A 20755-nucleotide genomic window follows, 5' to 3' on the forward strand; every position below is an offset into this window, starting at 1 on the left:
CGCGGGAGGAGAGGGGTGGGTTGGCCGGAAGCCGCCAAGCGCCTCCACTGGGCCACTCAGCAGCCGCACAAGCGCCGCACCGCTAACTGATCCCAAGAGGGAGCGCTACAGAGAGGCGGAAATCGCCCGGAGGGACCGGCGCCGCTGAAATCTCGCGAGACACCCCCCCCCCCCACTTCCTTCCTCTGCTGTCCCTCTTTCCCCCGCCCCCATCCCTTCTCCCTTTCCCTCCCCCCTTCCCGGGTCGGAGTGTCCCTGCGCCCCAAGGGCCGGAGCAGCAGCGAGAGCAGCTTTCCCCGCTCCCTCCCCCCTCGCCTCACTCACCCCCACCCCCCCGCCGAGCGAGGAGGAGCCGGAGGAGAGGAAGATGGCGGCGGCCGCCAGCACCCGTGGTGCCGCGGGGCCGCTCCGAGGAGCCTGAGAGACGCGCAGAGGCTTCGCGGGAAGACGCGGCGGCGGAGGATGAGCCTGCAGAGCGCGCAGTATCTCCGGTGAGTGTGGGGGCCGGCCCAGTACGGAGCGGGGGAGCGGGCCGAAGGTTGGGGGCACGGAGCAACAGACACAGAGGTGGTACGTCCGGGGTGGCGGGGGAGTTGCTGTGTTCTCTTTTCCCGGTTGGGAGGCGGGGGCTGCGAGAGGCTCGGCGGGAGGGGGCGGAGCGGGCACACACTTGGGTACCTATCCCCCTCCGCGGGCAGGGCTGAGTTCCCGCGGAGCTGGCTGGTCTGGTGCGGGGAAGGAGGTTAGGGAAGCGTGAGAACGTGTGTGTGTGCGCGCGCGCCCGGGGCTCGCTGGCGAGTCGGGGCGGGGAGGCGCCCGGGGCGGCGGCGGCGACCCCGAATAGAGGTGGCTGTGGAGGAGTCTGATCCCTGCGGTGGGGAAACGTGGTGTGGTTGTGGGGCTGGAGCGATGGCTGGGGAGAAGGCCAGGTGGAAGTCTGCACACCTGGGGTGTGGGGGGAGGCCTAGAGGAGGGGGACGCCGCCGGAAACTGGAGTTTGTTCATCGTTCTGGGGTTGGAAGTACTGAGAAATAATGTCATCTGTAGTTAGTTGGTGGGGTGAGGGTAGGGGGCATGAAGAAGGGAATGGATGAGGAAGTGAAGAAAAAGGGAGGTACTTCAGCCGGGGTTGGATCCCCCAGAAGAAACTGGGTTAGAATCCGTCGGAAGATACCATTCGGAGAGTCGTGTAGATCCATTAAGAGTGGTGTAAAGAACTTGTATGTCGAGGTAGAGTGACGCATGGGTGCAGAGTGTGAGAGAGTGTGATGTGTATCAGGGGAGGTTAAGGGGGCGGTTAATACACACTGGAGAAGGAAGATGCAGATTGGAACCAAGTACATGGTGGCGAGAGCGTATTGCACCAGCTATTGTGCAGCTTGGAAGGTTCCATGGAAGCAGAATAAGAGCTTGAAGGTAGAGATAAACGGGGGTCAAGATCCTGATGGCACAGGAAAATGAGATTGTTAAGATCCTAAGACTTAAGTGGGGAGTTGCCACTGCTTAGAAAAGGGGAAGGGAGATCCTGAAACAGGTCTTTTTGTCTTTTAGTAGCAAAACTAAGAATGGCAAGCTTATGGTAAAATGATTTAAAAAGTGGTTTCATACCTTGTGGAGGAGGGAATTGGATAGGGTAGTAGTCTGAAATGAGCAGAAAAGTCATTTTAGCCATTTAGTGAAGTGAAAGTATTGGTGTGTGAGTGGATCCCTGCAAGAAAAGGTTTGTAGTTAAGTGCTACATGAGGGTAGCTATTCTGCTTTTGAAAGTAGTAATCGTTTTATTAAGTAGAGTGTGTAGAGAAGGATGAGATCTTTCAAGTATGGTGGAATGCCTGAGTTTAACTGACAGCATGTATGCCCAATGACTTGCATGGAAGGTAGGTGGAATTATAGGGGTATTTCAAGGTCCTTTTTCTCCTTTATTATCCCTTTGTTGTTTAACATATCAGATAAGCTTAATAAATCCAACCGTGGTGAAGATGTATGAAAAGTGCTGTAGAGATATGGAAACTGTCAGGACAGTCCTTAATTTTAAGGAATTTGCAGGTTAGTATATATTAGGCAAGTAAACTATGGTAAGGATCATAAAAGATACCAAGTGTCATGAGTCCAAAGGCAGAGTATGCGAGCAATTGGGGTGAATCAGGAAAAGCTTCCTTTGTTTATTTCCTCATTCATACACATGATTCATCAGTCATTTTGGTGATAACCTATATGGGAGGCATTGTACTAACTACTAAGAGTATAAAACTCCACCCTCCTCTTAGAGAGTTTGCAGTTTGCTAGGATTCAAGGAGAAAACAGCACTTAAATTGGACCTTAAGGATAAACAGTATTCTGAGAAGTGTGGATTGCGCAGGAGGAATCCATATGAAGGAAACTGAGCAGAGATACATAGAAAGGAGGATTGGGCTCTGGGGGAAGTATTCAGTCCAGTTAAACACAAGTATAAGGTGATGCAGCAGGAAAAACTTAACAGTTTCATAGATTAAGTTTGACCCCTTCTTTTTACAGATGAAGAGAGCATAGCCCCCAAAAGTTAAAATTATTGAGGCTCATATAATTGGTTTGTGGAAGCTAAAACTCAAATATAGGTCTTCTGACTCCAGACCAGCTATGCTGTGTGCAGCATGTCTGAATTCACCCATTCTTTCCACAGATATGTCTTGAGAGGTTGCTATATTCTAGGCACTGAGGATTCAGTGGTGAATGATTAACAGTGAACATGGGAAAGTATTTTCTAATGGAAGGATGCAGCAAATAAACATAGGAACAGATAAATATGTTCATCACATGGTGATAAGTACTAGCAAGAAAAATAAAGTAAGACAGGGATGTGCTGTTTTATATAGACAGGGTGGTAAGGGAAAGTCTATTTGATTAAGTGTCCACAGAGAAAAAATCTTGAATACTTTGACCTGTAGTGTATTGTTAAAAATGAGTGGACAATGGAGACTGAGACGGTTTGTTTAGAAGGGAAATCACATGTTCATAGCTTTGTATTAGGAAGGTGTATCTGTGTGGTGGGCAGTTAAGGACCAGAAATAAGGTGGTGTCAGTGAGACTAGAAAGGTATGGTGAAAAGCAGATCGGGAGAGTGGTGGTATATTTTTTAAATGATGATGAATGATGATTGAAAAGCCCAGTTTTTAAAAATATTTATTTATTTGGCTGCACTTGGTCTTTGTTGCGATCTTGTTCCCTGACCAGCCTTCTAATCCAGGCTCCCTGCAGTGGGAGCTTGGAGTCTTAGCCGCTGGACCACCAAGGAAGTTCCATGGTGGTATTTTTAATGGGAAGATCAGTTGGCTTTGAGAGGCTTCTATGTTAATGTATCTTGTGTTTTTAAAGTTAGCATGGTAAGGAAGACTTATCCTTGGGTTGTGGAATCAATAGTAGACACCTGGCAATGAATTTAGTTTTTTAAAGAAGGGAGAAAATAAGAGTGAACACATGTTTAAATAGCCTAAATTTCCCAGCTAAAGTTGAACAGGCAAAATTGAATAGGCGTAGGACCTGAAATCACATAAAGATTCCTGAAAGCCAATCTTTTCTCAGTCTTGCTCATTTGTCTTAAGTAAATAAAAGCAAATCTTAGGGCCAGTAGTCGACAGAAATGGGAAGAGGTGATAAAATAAGACGTGCACCAGCCAGAATTTACTTCTTTCTCTTCTTTAGATACTCACTCCATTTGAAGTGTGCTGGTAACTAGTGGTTACCAGTGGGGACGGAGTGGGATGCAGTATAGGGGTGGAAGAGTGGGAGGTATGAACTATTGGGTGTAAGAGAGACTCAAAGATGTATTGCACAACACGGGAAATGTGGCCAGTATTTTATAATTACTGTAAATGGGCAGTAACCTTTAAACATTGTATTAAAAATTAAAAATAAAATCTGCTGTGAGAGTCTAGAGAATGTCTTCAGGGAAGCATTATGTTCACTTTCTTTCCTTTGATGAATATGGAACCATTGGTTTTTATAGACAACTTGGGGAGGATGCTGAATGAGTGTGGTTGTGGGTATAGCAGTTATTCTTTGTGACTTTCATTTTAGGGAGAGTGTTGTCTACCTTTGTCAGTGGTGTAAGACCATGACTGGGCAGTCTTTAGACTATACAGCTACAGATCTTCCTCATGTAGATGAAAATTAGTTCTGTCTCAGCTGAGTTAATTTGTCAGAGTAAATGAGCTGGTGTTGAAATGGTGGGGTAGTGGCAAATCAGGGGATAAGGTGGCAGTTTCGAAGGAGTGAGAAGTGAGGATATGAGGTAAGAAGCTTCAGTATGACAAAGAGAGGGAAGTCAGCATCACAGGGACTGAATTACTCTTGAGTTGTAGAAATAGTGTGCAGATGAAAGGAAAGGTAAGCCTATCCTCTGTATGGGTGATGTTCTGGGCAAGACAGAATGATGACTCTTATTGTTAAAAGGGGAAGGGAGTATCACTTTTTAAAATAGACCAATTAGAGTCCTATCTAAATGATTAAGTTGAGAATACATTTTTATATTTTATAAAAATAAATGGTCTTAAATATGGGGCTTTTAGACTGAAAACACTGGAAATTTAATACTCAAAGAATTCAGTGCTTTCTTTTTTGATTTATGACAAAATGGAAAGATTTTTAAAGACTTTGCCATCTTTGTTGAATAAAAGAAAAAGGTGTATTGAATATAGTTCATTTGAGAAGGGTAGGCAAGGGTGGGAATAGGCCATAGAGGAGACAGTAGGTGAGGTATAATATCATGCTTTGAAAGAATAGAAATATGGAAATTAACATGTCAAGGTTGGAAAAATGGAGCTGGGTAAGTATTAAAGTACCAGACAGGAAGGACATCTTTGAAGTTGTTTTGGAAGATGAGTACATAGAATAATCATAGCCATAGGGAATATCAGGTCAAATCTGGTTGTAAAAGGTGGCCGCTGATGCTTCTGAATGACACCTACTGTGGTTGTGGGAGGCAGCTGTTCATACTCCCCTCCGTCTTTCCTTCAGTAGTCTCCTTTTTTATTTTTTTGTCTTTAATTTCTTTTTATGCTGAAGGTTTTCCAGTGGGATCCACTTGAAGTTGATCCCTGGTGTTAGACCACTTCACAGGAAAGAACTACAACTTACCTGTGTTGTAGAAGTTTTCTGAATAATACTTCTGTGGGTGGAGAGGTGCATTCCAGTAGCATATTCTTTGTCAGAAACTTTGTTTCCAGAAGGAGAGATCTACAGCAGCCACAAGTTTTTTCCTGAGATAGCAGAAAAATTAGTGTCATTTAAATACTAATTAAACATCCAGTATGTTGTAAGATCAACTTTGTCACTTTAAACCTTGAGACAGAGAGAGATAAAGGGAAGGGATGAGACTGGATCATGTAGCAAGCAGAGTCTTTTTCTAGCCTGGAGAGGAGAACTAGGTCATGGGATCGTTTGGGGGAAATACGAACACTAAATAGGGTGGGCTCCAGATTCTGGAAGAATCTGGTAATGCAGGACTGGATATTCACTGTTTTGGAAGGCTCAAGAAGTCCTCTAGCATGTACTGATGCTAATTCACATGGTCAAGAAGTCTTCCCCTTACCCATTCACCCACCTCCCCACTCTCATGCTGAAGATTTAAAATAGCATTGGTCCCAGAAATACAGCCAAATGTGGCTGATTTACCAAATGTGGTGAAATTGTTTGAAAAAAATTACCCTCTCTTGCGGCTTATAAGTCTATTTTTTGTTGGAGTAGTGTTAACAGCATTTTACCTACTTGGGTATTAACTGGCTAAATTATTTTAGCAGTTAATTTCTGCTTCACTTGTGGTTTCAGTTGGACTCAAAATGTATACTTCCTGTTCCATCCTGTGTTCCATTGCTTTCTAACAGCTGCTCGGTTTACCTCCATGGTCCATGAAGCACTTGCCGAGTTTTTGTTTTGTATTTTAAGATATGTTACATTAAGATCTGGACCCTCTAGTGTAGCAAGTTTGTCATGAGGCAATTTTGTGATGCATGAGAGTTTAGACTTAAAAAGGGCTGTTTTGTTGTATGGTGGAGAAGTACCATTTGCAGCCCACAACTACATCTCTAACCCTGGCTAGCCTTTCAGACTTTTGTTACTGGTAGCATGAATAAGTACCTGAAAGTTTAGGTGGGTTTGTTTAACTGATCTTTTTCAGAGAATAGACTGTTAAGCAAATGTCTTCTGGACAGTGGCTTGTTCATCTGTATGTGGGTATTTTGGCAGGTGGTTATCACACATTGCCATTTAAATTTTGTAAAGGAGCTGTATTTGAATTGTTGTGAATAGACCTGTCAATGGCCTGAGAAGTTACAACTTAGAAGGACTTAATCAACGGTTACAGAAAAATACTGTGGTGGCATTTTCGCCAACATGTCACACGGTAAGGGAGAAGTAACCAGCTCTTTTCTTGTTAACAAGTAAGCAGAGCGACAGGTTGTTTTCACCTTCCCTGAGGCCCAGTTTTTAAGTGTAGGTGACTATGTTAAGAAAAACATGATTCTCCGGTAGACTAGGTAACAGTTTTGCTCAGGGTTTGTGCTGTAGGTAATTCCTTGTTGTGGGCAGCAATTCTGTGCATCATGGGATGTTTAACAGCATCCTTGGCCTCTCCGCACTAGATGCCAGTATCATTCAACCCCGTTCGTGACAACCGGAAATGTTTCAGCACATTGCCAAAGTTCCCTGTGGGTGCAGATTGACTTAGGTTTATTTTTTCCCACCTCCTTCAAACTGCAGGTTACAAATAAGGCTAAGGCTTCTCTTAGCAGTTTGGTTTTCAGTAGTAATAGGCTAGTTACCATGTTTAGAGTTTACCTATATAAACCTGTACAAGTTTTAAATGTATTTATTAAAAAATTGTGTTTTATTTTACTGGCAATTACTGAATACTAATGTGCAGATCACAATTATACGGGCTTTGCCTCTGGGAAATTCAAAGACACTAGAGAAAGGTTATTAGTGAGTGAATTGATAAACACGTACTGTGCAAGTTTAAGGGAAAGGAACTTTATTCTAATAGAGTTGGGATGAGGAAGGTATCTTGAAGAAGGTGAGATTTGGTCTGGGTTTTTAAATATGGTTGGGACTTTTAAAAGTAGATGTTGGTTAAATTGACGTTTCAGGCAAGAAGAACATCTTATGTCTCCTTTATTCCAAATACTTTTTTAAAAATTTTATTAACTCATTCAATGTATAACATCAGAATTCTAGCCAGGCCTTTCTAATTTTCTGTTATGGACAGAGAATTAGACATATGTGAAGTGTTAGTTCTGAAGACTTGGTGGCTGGTAGAGGTCTTGAAAAGGGAAAAGCCATTTGGCAGTGGGGTCCTGCAGAATTCCTTCCTTGACTGTTACTCCCTCTAGAACCTTATTTCAGATGTGCTGTGTTCCTTCTTTTAATCCTTTTAATCACTGCCTTTACTAGTTTTCTGTTTTGTGGACCAAACTCAGCTTTCTCTTAAAAGTTCTTGCCTGTTCCCATTTTCCCTTTAAGCTCTGTCCGTCCTTGCTTTTCTTTAATCTAACAATTTCAAGTTTGCCCTATACTATGTTTTCCCTTTTATTTACCACCTTCTTTACCATAATCCCTGTAATACCGCTATTTTTCCTTAGCACTTTGTTGGATTTGACCTTTCCAAAGGTGCCAGAGACCTAATGGCCAGATTCATCCATTGGTTGTTCTCTCTCACTCAGACTTTTGCTTTCCTTTTCCTCAGTCTTTCTGTGTTCTTCTCATATCCGTCCATCCATCCCATCAGTAAACATTCAGTTTGGACCAAGATATATCCCAGATCTCTGGAGGATGAAATGAGAATATACTCCTAAGTAGTTTTATCAGGCCGCATAGGGGCTTCCTGGGTAGCGCTAGTGGTAAAGGACCCACCTGCCAGGGCAGGAGACACCAGAGGCGTGGGTTCAGTCCCTGCATCGAGAAGGACGCCTGAAGGAGGCATGGCAACCCACTGCAATACTCCTTCCGGGAGAGTCCCATGGGTTCAGGAGCCTGGTGGGCTCCTGCATAAGGCTGCAAAGAGCCGGACGCGACTGAAGCGACTTAGCACACGCACGCACCAGACCCACAGGTAAGTACATAACTCCACATAGTTCATAGCTACTATGATGCATAGTCTGGGGCCTTACGGGAACTTGGTGAGCTCTGTGGGTTTTAGTGCTGAGATTATGATTATCCTACCTCTTATTTTACTTTCCTGGTCCGCCTCACCCCACCTGGGACAAAACGAAAGGCATAGCCCTACTCCTCTGTTTCTTTTCAACGTTCTTTTCCCCCTCAGAAATCGCAGTACTTTTGCGTCTTCCATCATCATTGTTTAAAACCTATCAAGCACTTACTTAGTATACTCCTATGTCCTGTGGAGATAGATTGGTGAAAGAGACCACACCTGCCGTTCAGAGAGCTTATAAACTAATGCAACAGGCATAAATGCAAAATAATACAGAACAAAGAGCAGTTGGGTACAGTGGTTGAGTGTGGGCTCTGGGACACAACTGCCTGTTTTTGGAGCACGGGTCTACCACTTACAGCTGTGCTGCCTTGGGCAACCTGCTGAAGTTTTCTGTATCTCAGTTTCCACATCTAAAAAGTGAGGATGGTTAACAGCATCTATCCCTTGGAATTATAAAGGTCAAATGAGTTCACGTGTAAAGTGCTTGGGATAGTTCTGGCATACAGTAAGCATATAAGTTTTAGCTATCTATGATGCCTGAAAATTAGCCCCCGGCACTGACTAATCTGATAATTTTTCGCCGCTGCCTTCTGGCCATTCCTCATTTCAGAAGTCTTTCTGTCATAGCAAACTGAACACTCTTAAAGGTAAACTCTTGCTCCTTACCCTTCCTCCCCCCACCCCCCATGCTTTCTCATTCTTCGCCATTTATGCTGCTACTCCCCATCTTCCCATTCACGTTTAAAACCTGGCAGTCATCTTTGAGTTCTCCCAGTTTTCCTCACCCTCTTTCTTCCCCACATAAACCACTTTGGAAAATGTTGCCTTCCTGTTGTCTTTTCTTTCTTTCTTCCCCACATAAACCACTTTGGAAAATGTTGCCTTCCTGTTGTCTTTTCTTTCTTTCTTCATTTCCAGCACTGTCAGTTTATATGCATACTCTTGAAACAGTCTTCATTTGATACCTAGGCCTGCAGTTCTCGCAAGTAGCAAGAAGAAAGCGCTGACTTCGGGTTTTTAAGCAGTGCCCACTACTTTCCGTTTTTGAACTAACAGCATCTCTTGGGTGTTGATTTCTTTGCCTTTAAACTGGACATTGATCTCGTAAAATTGTGGTCAGTGTTTTTAAAAAGCAGATTTATGTATGTTTACTAAATTATGGTTCTCCTTCAGGCCCTACCACCTGTCCCCTTGCCAGTTAATCTTTTGCATTGCTTCTGTGTTGTTATTCCTGAAAAGCATTTGTATGTGGCTTTCCCTTGCTGCAGCTCCTAGTTCAGCATTCTTGGCCTTCCATAAAGTGACTCTCGTCTAATTCTGCCACATGGTATCTCCTTACTTTTTGAAAAGAATCAGCCACCCCAAGCCAGAGTAATCTACTCATTGTCTTCTAAACATCATTTATCCACTCCTGCTTTAGTCTGTCTTCAAAGCCATTTCACTTGTAGGAGGTACTATCCTCCACTCTCAAGTTTCACCTCTGTGAAAATTTCTTGTCCACCCTGGTGATTTCTGCAGTCATTGACTTTTTGTAGCATTTCATGTCTTTCAGTCATCTGGTACATACAATTTCTTAAATATGTAAAGACTTTTTTTTTTTAATATAAGTGAATTGTCTCTGTGGTTAGACATGGATAGGGATCGTGTCTTAGCAGTTTTTGAATGCGCATTGTACATAACAGATTTTTAATAGAGTTTTTATGCTTCTGTTTCATTTTTGCAAAACATTTATGGAATACTTATGAATGCCAGTGCTAGGCTCTAAGAATATAAAAGCAAATAAACTGAATTTTGATCTTGAGGCTAGTGGTCTCCTGGGAGAGGATGTTGCACAGGTATTTCAGTTTACAGTTGGTCCTCTGTACCTGTGGGTTCCCCACTGGCAGATACAGCCCACTGTGGATGGAAAATATGGGGGGGCGGAATTTCAGAAAGTTCAGAAAGCAAAATGTGAATTTGCCAAGCACAAGCAACTGTGTACATAGTATTTACATTGTATTAATAGCTATTTACATAGCATTTGGACTTCCCTGGTGGCTCAGTGGTAAAGAGTCCGCCTGCCTGCCGAGCAGGAGACACAGCTTCAGTCCCTGGGTCGGAAAGATCCCTTGGGGAAGGAAATGGCAACCCACTCGAGAATTCTTGGCTGGCAAATCCCATGGACACGGGAGCCTGGTGGGCTACAGTTCATGGGGTCACAAAGAGTCAGACATGATTTAGCGACTAGACAACATAGCATTTATGTTGGATTAAGTATTCTAAGTAATCTAAAGATGATTTGAAATATACAAGAGGATGAGGATGATGTGCAAAAGCTGCATGCAAACACTATACCATTTTATTAATATATAAGTGACTTGAGCATTTGGGGATCATTCCCCTCTGATACTGAGGGGTATTTACATGTGGTAAATACCAAGATAAATGTTTTCAGGGGATGCCGTGAGTATACTGAAAGTGAAAGTGAAGTTGCTCAGTTGTGTCTGACTCCTTGCGACCCCATGGACTGTAGCCTATGAGGTTGCTCCGTCCATGGGATTTTCCAGGCAAGAATACTGGAGTGGGTTGCCATGCTAAGGGAGGTGGAACTTTTACAACCTGGGAGTTCAGAGAAAGCTTCTGGAGTTGAGCCCTTGAGCTCAGTCTTAAAGGTTGAGTAGGGCTAGTCAGGTGAAGAAAGAATGGTAGAGTGCAGCAGGCAGAGGGGCAGAATGAGTACATGCTTGGGAACAGTGTGTCGTAGGAACTCGAAATCTCATTCTGCGTTTCCTTTGGGAGTTTGCCGTTCTCGTTCAATAAACTTGGTCATTAGTCTTGCAGGAGTAATTTATATTTAGGTGGCTGGTGTTTGTTGTATATGTTTCTACCATAATATGAAGACAAAAGAGAAATTTTTGTTATGCTTCTAGTACTTCCTTTGATATACATAAAAATTTAAATTTCCTTTCCATATTTTTGAAAGTAGTCTCATCTTAGGCAAAAATTAGTTATGTGGAACATAATAAAATTACTATGTAGGGGGAAGTTTTAGTGAATACGTGTAATTCTGAAAATAACTTTGGGTGGATAGGACTTACATTGTAGACTGCTCACCTGTTGAGATCAGACATGGAGTGGAAGTGAAGGAGAGGGAAAGAGTTCTGCAGCGTTGGCAGGAGGGGGGTGCGGGTAGAGATCGGAATATTAAGTACAGTATCTTTGGATTTAACTTTTTCAAGTCTGTCTTTAGAAAAATAAGGTAGACCCTTTTTCATGATTAACACCTTGTTCTCACTGTTCTTGATGGCATTTCCTTTCTGTAGTGTCTGTCTTAAGTGAGAAGCATCATTCTAAAATCCATTGCATTTAAAGAATTGCTGTATTGCATTAATATTCTCAGTCTGTTTCCAAAAACTCCATGGGCTCACTGACTGCACTGAGTCCTTTTCCCATCTCTTCTCTTCCCAAAGGCCTAGTATTTCAGTGCTTAGTTGGAATACAGTATATTAGAATGTGTTTTGCTACTACTGCCTCTTAATTATTTCATTTTTCATCAGGCAACAACTTAACCAGATTTTCTTTGAGATACTTTGTGGTGATGAAATGTAAGATAATCAGTAAAGTGCAATTGGAAGATGATATTCCAAGAAAAAATGAGTTAGAGGTATGCTTCAAAGGAAAAGTGAGTTAGAGGTATGCTTACTTGAAGACTTATTTGTTGGTGGTGGAAAAAGATAAAAAGCGTAGTGTTAAGAGAACCACCATAAGATGAATTTTGGTATAAAACGTTTCTTAGGGTGTAAGTTTCGCACTTCCACACGCATACACAGTTTGAGTTCTTGTGTTGTAGGCATACAGTCACCCTACCATGCAGGGTTGTATAGCCTTTCAGTTTATTTGTATATTAACCTTCATATACTTGTACATATGTATGTATGTATATAGTTTTAACAACAGAGATTGGGCTAAACCATATAGTTTTATAATTTTTTTTCACTGAACATTGTATCAAAGACGTGTTCATAATTATATGTCTATAACATCATTGAAAACCTCAGCATGCTGAAAATTATAGGAGTGCCATAATTTTCTAAGCTGATTTCCTAACAATGAAAATGTATGTTGTTTCCAGTACTTTATTATTATTTAAAAAAAATACTGTAATGAGCATCCTGGTACACACATACAAATGACAGGGTGTGCATGTTTAAAATATTTTAAGTGTGGTAGGCAGAATAATGAGCCTCCCAAAAGACATCTGCATCCTGATCCCCCAAACCTGTAGAATGTTATGGGGGCGGGGGCAGGATTGAGATTGCTAATCAGCTAATTCTAAAATAAGGAGATTATCATGGATTATTTGGTGGGCCCAGTATAATCACAAGAACCCTTTAACTGTGGAAGAAAGATGCAGAAGAGTCAGAACCAGAGAGAGAGAGCATCCTGTTGGAATGAAGCAGGTCGTACACCAAAGATTGCAGGTGGTCTCAAGAACCAGGAAGAAGCCCAAACTCAGGTTCTTCCCTAGAACCTCCAAAAAGCCGCATAGCCATGGTTATACCTTGATTTTGCTTTACTGAGACTCACTTAGGCTTCTAACTTTCGGATGTTATATAAGAGAATAAAATTTGTGTTGTTTTGAGCCACTAATTTTGTGCTAATACATTACAGCAGTGGTAGGGAGACAATACATGGTGGATAGTACCAGAAAGGTTTGTACAGTTTGTGTCTCTGTGCTCGGTCATGCCCCGCTCTTTGCAACCCCGTGGACTGTAGCCCACCAGGCTCCTCTGTCCGTGCAAGTCTCTAGGCAAGAAGACTGGAGCAGGTTGCCATTTCCTTCTCCAGGGGATCTTGCGGACCCAGAGATCGAGCCATAGTCTCTTGCATAGCCTGCGTTGGTAGGTGGCTTCTTTACCACTGTGCCCCCTGGGAAGCGGTACAGTTTATTCTGGCCCCAGGTAACTTTTTCTGTACGTGCTCACCAGTATTGAAGATTTCACGTGTTGATGTTTCACCTTTTTTGGAAGCAGATTCTTTGATGTCTTTATACATAGAAAGGGCTTCCCTGGTGGCTCAGACAGTGAAGAATCTGCTTGCAGTGTAGGAGATCTGGGTTCAATCCCTGGGTTGGGAAGATCCCCTAGATGAGGGCATGGCAATCCACTCTAGTATTCTTGCCTGGAAAATCCCCAGGGACAAAGGAACCTGGCGGGCTACAGTCCATGGGGTGGCAAAGAGTCAGACATGACTGAGTAACTAAGCACACACATAGACAAGCCTATCCGGTACTCCAGCATTTCCCAAACTGTGTTCTGCTGAATGTGGCCAATTCATGTGTGTTAGGAGTCTCAGTATTTCCAAGGCAAAATAAGAATACAGAATTAAACTGGATTCTTTATTTAGGACTTCTCATAGCTTATAATATGCTAATATGTATTATGAACCTTCAAGAGGGAGATAGAGATTTGTGTTTCCAAAGCTATGTCACGTCTCGTAGGACTGGCGTTTTCTTGGAACACTCATTTAAGACGCAGCAGTCCTTTTCCTGTTCTTTGATCTCTTATTTCTCTTTAACATGGTAACCTTCACATATGCCCATATTGTACCTCAGACTTTGTTATTCTTCAGGACTCTTGTACTTCTAAAGTCCTACATTCGCCCATTTCACTTTGACCACATCCTGACCTGCTCTAATCCAGCTGCTTCTGTTCAGGACTTCCAGTGTAGATTCCAAACTTACTCGCTGTTAGTCACTTCCTGGTTTTTTCTTTCCTTTCTCCTCCTGTTTTTCTCTTCTGCCCTTTTATAGATACTACTTTAACTGTCTTACCAGTGTCCTCAGTCTCCTCGTTCTCCCAGTCTAGGAAAATTCACTCTGAATGATTCTGAAAATAAACTTCTTTGGGTATAATTGATAGCGTTGCTGGGGAAAACAAAATTACAGACTGGCCAATTGTTGAAATGCATAGACTACCACTTTAATATCTATTGTTTTTTCCCTCTGTTTTGCTAGTTTCTTCCCAGTACTTTTAATTTAAACTTTTAGTTTTTTTTTCTTGAAGTTTTTCAACTTTTAGCAGATGGCCTCTATGTGGACATAACAACAAAAGCCTTCTGGTGGGATGGATCTGCTTCCTATTCCTTCTGCTAGTTCTTGCTTCTGTCCCTCTTAGAAAGGGAAAGGTTCTCATCCTCATTATTAAGGTGGGCTTTTTTGTGTGTGTGCTTTGGGTCTCATCCTTGTTTTTATGTCCAGCCCTTTCCCTCTTTACTGGGACTCTGTTTTGCTGTAAGCATCTGCGCAGGCTTCCCTCACCCTGTCCTTCCCTAGCGTTCGCTCTGCCATCCACCTTCCCCGTTCATCATCTGAAACCACGGTCTGTGCTGACTTCTCAACCCAGCGCTCTCTGGCCTCTGCCTCTGCCTTTCCACTGAAACTGTGCTTGGTCAGGTCACCAAAGGCTTCTCTGCTTTTAACTCCGTAGACTCTCATTTACTTATTTTTTAAATTGAGCTCAGGGACTGTTTGACTAGTAATTGTATCCCTAAGGCCTCCACGGTCCCTGACACATAGTGGGATCTTTGCATGTTTGATGAATGTTCATTGGATGAATGCATGAATGCACTTCAGTTTACTCCCGTCTGTTATGACTCTTTGCTCTGGCCTTGTTTCTGTCTCTGTGTTTCCGCGGCTTTGTTTTGTTTTTTAACTCTGTTTGGATTTGGTTTTTTTCTGCTTTTTCTTGTTAAGTAAAGACTGATTCTTATATTGAAAAATTGTATCCTATCAGTGTGTTACTTTACTTTTAAAATGGAGCTGTATTATCAAAAAGTTTAGCCTGATACTCCAAATATGAGCATTAGCCAAGTATAGCACTTAACGGTATGGTGATTTAAGAGCAAGGCCTTTACTTTCTGGCAGCCCTGGGTTTGAAAACTGGTTGTATGATCTTGGGTAAGTTATCTATTGTTTTGATTCCAGTTTCCTCAGTGGTGGAGTGGATATAATATGTTTCCTAGGGTTTGAAAAGAAATAAATTAGATAACGCAGTAATAGTTCTTAGCATGGTGCCTTATACCTGGGTTAAGAAAAGAAGCGGTAAATTGACCTATTATTAGTAGTAGCAGTGCATTATTTGTTATATAAAAACCTCACATTCTTATGGAGTTGTCCTAAATTATTTTTAATGAATTTCATTAGTTTTTTTTTTTTCCCCTTTATTTGAACTTACCTATACCAAGTTGTGGGCTTCCCTGGTAACTCAGCTGGTGAAAAATCCACCTGCAATGCAGGATACCCCGGTTTGATTCCTGGGTTGGGAAGTTCCCTTGGAGAAGGGATACTCACTCCAGTATTCTTGCCTGGAGGATCCCCATGGGCAGAGGAGCCTGGTGGGGTATAGTCCATGGATCACAAAGAGTCAGACATGGCAGAGCAACTAAGCACAGCACATACTAAGTTCTGGAGCTATAATAGATCACTGGATCAGGGACAGTTCTGTGAATACAAGTGCATTGGACTTATGGCCATTTTATAATTTTATTATTTAATCTATTTATTTGTTTACTTTTTTTTTTTGTCTGTGCCATGAGGCTTACACCTAGTCTCGGACGAGGGATTGAACCCACTGCTCTTGGCAGTAAAAGCTCTGAGTCCTCACTTGGATCACCAGGGAATTCTGGCCATTTTAATCTTCTCAGAGAACTAGAAACAGAACTTAATTGTAGCAGTTTATTTAGATAATTGATTTTAAGGAAATAGGGTTACTGAGGATACTATGATGGGTGTTATAAACTGTTATGTGGGGAAAATTCCAAGAGCCTTGAAGACTATTCATAGGATCATTTCCAATGAAAGGTACATTTTTGCAAAGGTATTGTGACCTACACACTAATGTGAGGGGTGTATGTGGAGGAATGGCAGGACATAGGCTAGAGAGGTGGTCAGATGGAAGATAATTATGAGTTACTTTTAAAAAATTTTAGACCTGAGTGTGGACATAATTTCTTTCAAGAGATTTTTATTTCTTTATTTAAGGCTGCACTGGGTCCTCGTTTGCTGCACCTGGTCCGTCTCGTGCCGAGCAGGGGCTACTCTCTAGTTGCAGTGCAGGGGTTTCTCATTACGGTGGCTTCTGTTGCTGCGGAGCACAGGCGCTGGGGCACACAGGCTTCAGTAGTTGAGCTCACGGGCTTAGTTGCTCTGAGGCTTGTGGGGTCTCCCCAGACCAGGGATCGACCTGTAGTCCCCTGCATTGGCAGGTGGATTCTTAACCACTGGGCCATCAGGGAAGTCCCGTAATTGCTTCCTTTATGTTAGTTATTTCAGATATCCAGATTCCCAAGTGAGGTAAAACGAAATGAGAGGAACATTTAGAATCTGCGAATGACAGCCATGTACTATGAAAGGAGTTTGAAAATGTTATAATGCAAAACCAAGCTAATAAAACCTGCCAGTTCCCTGCTTTCCTTTACCTGTTACTCCACTGCTCTTTCATACCTAAGATGGCCTTCTTTCCTCTCCACTATTTTTGGCAGCTGCTGTGATGCTACAAGTGATGAAAGTGCTCAGAAGTTTATTACCATAAATATTTCTCTCACTTTAAATGATAACAGGGAATTGCTTTCTTTTGTGGGAGGATTTACTTGTGTTTGTGTTGTACTAATATTTAGGAAATACGTACAGTCTATCCTGATTTTTGTGGCTATATACATATACCCTTTATTGTTTTTGTTTGTGATTTTATAAAAAGTTTTTAGGAATCATTTTGATCTGTTTGTTGTTTTTGAAGGGCATCTTAATGATTATGCAGGCTTCCTGATGGCTCAGTGGATAAAGAATCTGCCTACAGTTCAGGAGACAGGTGTTTAGTCCCTGGGCCAGGATGATCCCCTGGAGAAGGAAATGGCAACCGTCTCCAGAAAATCCTATGGAGAGAGGAGCCTGGTGGGCTACAGTCAATGGGGTCACAAAGAGTTGGACACGACTTAGTGTCAGAGGTTAATGATTATGCCCTAGACACTCTGCCTTATGGGTTCTGGACTGACTTCCAGTCACCTGTAATCTGGCAATGCTAATGTACTTTTTGTTTCTTCACCTTTAATATTGAAGCTTTCATAGAGTAGCAGTAAGGTGTGATAACTTTAAAGAGAGAGGCTCTTGATTTGTGCTTTTGACCTGATTAATAAGCCAACAGTTTTATTTTTGTTATTTACTATTCCAAACATTCTTCAGTTGTGAATCCTCACAGCAACCCTATGAGGTATATATTAGTAGCTTCATTTTATAGCAAATCAAAGAAAGAGGCAGAATAGTTAAGTCCAAGGTCATATATAGAGTAGCAGAACCATGATTTGAACCCAGGAATCAGGCTTTAGAATCCACGTTTTTAACTCTGTATCATATAGACTCTACTTCTATAGTTTTATTTTCCTATTTGCCTGAGATTGTAGGATTTTGCTTTTTTGTTTTATTTGTGTTTATTATTATATGCTTACATAAAATATGTGTATTTTAAATATGAATATATAGTCTGAACAAACTGATCTCATCAGTCTCAAGCTTCCTAATGCATTTTTTGTGTGTGAAATATAAGAAAGAGGGCAGGTTAATTTCTCAGAGTGCTTACTAAGGGGAACTAGGGAAGATTGTTTTTCTTCTGTATTTGAAATTAATTTATTAATAAACTAATGAACCAGGACTGACTAGTTGGTCTGCCACTCTTCTCTCAGTTATAGCTGTTCTTTCTTCAGTTTTCCTCTTCAGTATTGCTGCTTAAATACAGTATTTCCCAGGACTTTGGGGATACTGAGAACCAGCTGTTATCAGTAAAAATAGTTCTAACCCACCTGAGCTAATCAGACAAGTGGAAAATGACTTGCCAGTTTTGGCAGCTTAAGTAAAGAAAACTGGAGTTGCCTTTTCCTTATTGACTTTATATTGTTGTTACATAGACATATTCAGATGTTAGCTTCTGATACTAAGGAACATAGTTTTACATGTACAAAATTCAAACCGTGGATAAGTTACTTTAAAAGGAAAATTCAGTGTGGCTTTTTAAAACAGTAACAGATTACTGAAGGTTTCATATGTGGCCTGACATCTTTGAATTAACTATTTTTCTTCTTCTTAAACACATAGTCACCTGAAAGTGAGTAAGACTAGTTTACTCAAGATAAAGGGCAATCTTCCTCTATTAACTCACAGTCTGAACTTTTTCTTTCATGTTACTTCACATTGTCTTTGAAAAGTCCCTCGCAGAAAATCTTTGAGTCATCATAGAATTTTGTCAGATAAATGACAAGATGTTTCTTTTTATTCTCAGTCTCTTTCATTGATCAGATTACTTTATGTTTGTTCACTATTCCCTGATATCATTTGAGGGAAGGGCTTTCTCTTAATTGTCCTGGTACAACTTTAGAGCAATACCAACACTCAGTAAATGTTAACTAGTAACATATGAGATCCTGCTTATTACCAACATTTAATTTTTTTATTGAGGTGTTCAGTTCAGTTCAGTTGCTTAGTCGTGTCCGACTCTCTGCGACCCCATGAATCGCAGCACACCAGGCCTCCCTGTCCATCACCAACTCCCGGGGTTCACTCAAACTCATGTCCATCAAGTCAGTAATGCCATCTAGCCATCTCATCCTCTGTCATCCCCTTCCCCTCCTGCCCCCAATCCCTCCCAGCATCAGAGTCTTTTCCAATGAGTCAACTCTTTGCATGAGGTGGCCAAAGTACTGGAGTTTCAGCTTTAGCATCATTCCTTCCAAAGAAATCCCAGGGTTGATCTTCAGAATGGACTGGTTGGATCTCCTTGCAGTCCAAGGGACTCTCAAGAGTCTTCTCCAACACCACAATTCAAAATCATCAATTCTTCGGCGCTCAGCCTTCTTCACAGTCCAACTCTCACATCCATACATGACCACTAGAAAAACCATAGCCTTGACTAGACGGACCTTAGTCGGCAAAGTAATGTATTTATCTTTTCAAACTAGAGTTTTTGCTCTGTTGGGAAATTTACCCAGGAGTGGGATTGCTGGATCCTGTGGTAGCTCTATTTTTAACTTTTTGAAGAACTTCCGCGTTGTTTTCCACAGTGGCTGTACCAGTTTACATTCCCACCAGAAATGGGGATATAAATTCCCACATCCTCACCAGCCTTTATTATTCGAGGTCTTTCTAATGAGAGCCATTCTGACAGATATTAGGTGATTTCTCATTGTGGTTTTGATTTGCATTTCTTTGATGATTAGCAGTGTTGTTCGAGCCTCTTTTCATGTGACTGTTGGCTAGCCATATCTCTTCTTTGCAAAAATGTCTATTCAAGTTTTATGTCCGTTTTTTAGGTTTTTGTTTTTGTTTTTGTTTTTGATATTGAGTTGTATGAGCTGTTTGTATACTTTGAAAATTAACTTCTTGTGAGTCACATCATTTGCAAATATTTTCTCCCAATTTGTCTGTTGCCTTTTCATTTTGTTGATGGTTTCCCTTGCTGTGCAAAAGCTTTTAACACATTGTTGACCAGGGGATTTTTGCAGAAGCTAACGCCTGTAGCTGGTGAATATTGAAACGCTCCAATAAGTGATATTTGGGTAACAAAAAATGTATTATGTCTCTGGTCAGTAATGTGTTAAGTTTAATTAGATTCCATTTTATTTATTTTTGTTTCCTTTACCTTAGGAGGCACATCTAACAAAATATTGCCATAATTTGTGTCAAAGTGTTCTGCCTATGTTTTCTTCTAAGCATTTTCTGATTTCCAGTCTTAACATTTAGGTCTTTAGTCCATTTTGAGTTTATTTTTGTGTGTGGCATGAGGAAATGTTCTACTTCTATTCTTCTACATGTAGCTGTCCAATTTTTCCAGCACAATTTTTCCAGCTGTCCAGTTTTTCTTGTTGGTTAATTGACCATAAGTGTGTGAGCTTGTTATTGGGCTCTCTATTCTGTTCCATTGACCTGTGTGACTATTTTTATGCCAATTCCATACTGTTTTGATTTCTGTGGCTTTGTCATATAGTTGAAGTCAGGGTGCATGATACCTCCAGCTCTGTTCTTTCTCAAGATTGCTTTGGCTTTTCAGGGTGTTACATGTTTCTGTACAAATTTTTAAGTTATTTGTTCTAGTTTTGTGAAAAATGCCATTGGTATTTTGATAGGGATTGCATTATATCTGTAGCTTGCCTTGAATTGTGTGGTCATTTTAACAATACTAATTCTTTCCATCTGTTTATGTTGTCTTCAGTTTCTTTAGTTTTTCAGTTTTCCAAGTACAAGTCCTTTTCCTTCTTGGGTAGGCTTATTCCTAGGTATTTTATTCTCTTGATGCAGTTGTAAATGAAATTGTTTCCTTAATTTCACTTTCTTATAATTCATTGTTAGTGTCTAGAAGTGCAACAGATTTTTGTATATTAATTTTGTGTCCTGCAACTTTATGGAATTCATTGATGGGCTCCAGTGGTTTTTTTTGTTGGTTTCCTTGATGGTTTTTATGTATAATATCATGCTTGTTACCTGCACAGGTTTACTTCTTCCTTTCCAGTTTGGATTCCTTTCATTTCTTTTTCTTGTCTGATTGCTGCAGC

At 41.3% G+C, this 20755-nt stretch overlaps 1 protein-coding gene across 2 annotated transcripts in view; it reads left to right on the top strand.

Annotated features, from left to right (window-relative positions):
* Positions 1 to 250: 250 nt before the first annotated feature.
* Positions 251 to 20755, top strand: part of SMG7 (SMG7 nonsense mediated mRNA decay factor) — an 83858-nt gene continuing 63353 nt past the window's right edge. For both annotated transcript variants that reach the window (XM_052654150.1, XM_052654151.1), the window contains exon 1: positions 251 to 491. The gene's annotated coding sequence lies outside the window, so the exon portion shown is untranslated. The remainder of the gene's footprint in view (positions 492 to 20755) is intronic.

Source organism: Budorcas taxicolor, chromosome 16 (genome assembly GCF_023091745.1).
Source record: "Budorcas taxicolor isolate Tak-1 chromosome 16, Takin1.1, whole genome shotgun sequence".
Taxonomy (NCBI): Eukaryota; Metazoa; Chordata; class Mammalia; order Artiodactyla; family Bovidae; genus Budorcas; species Budorcas taxicolor.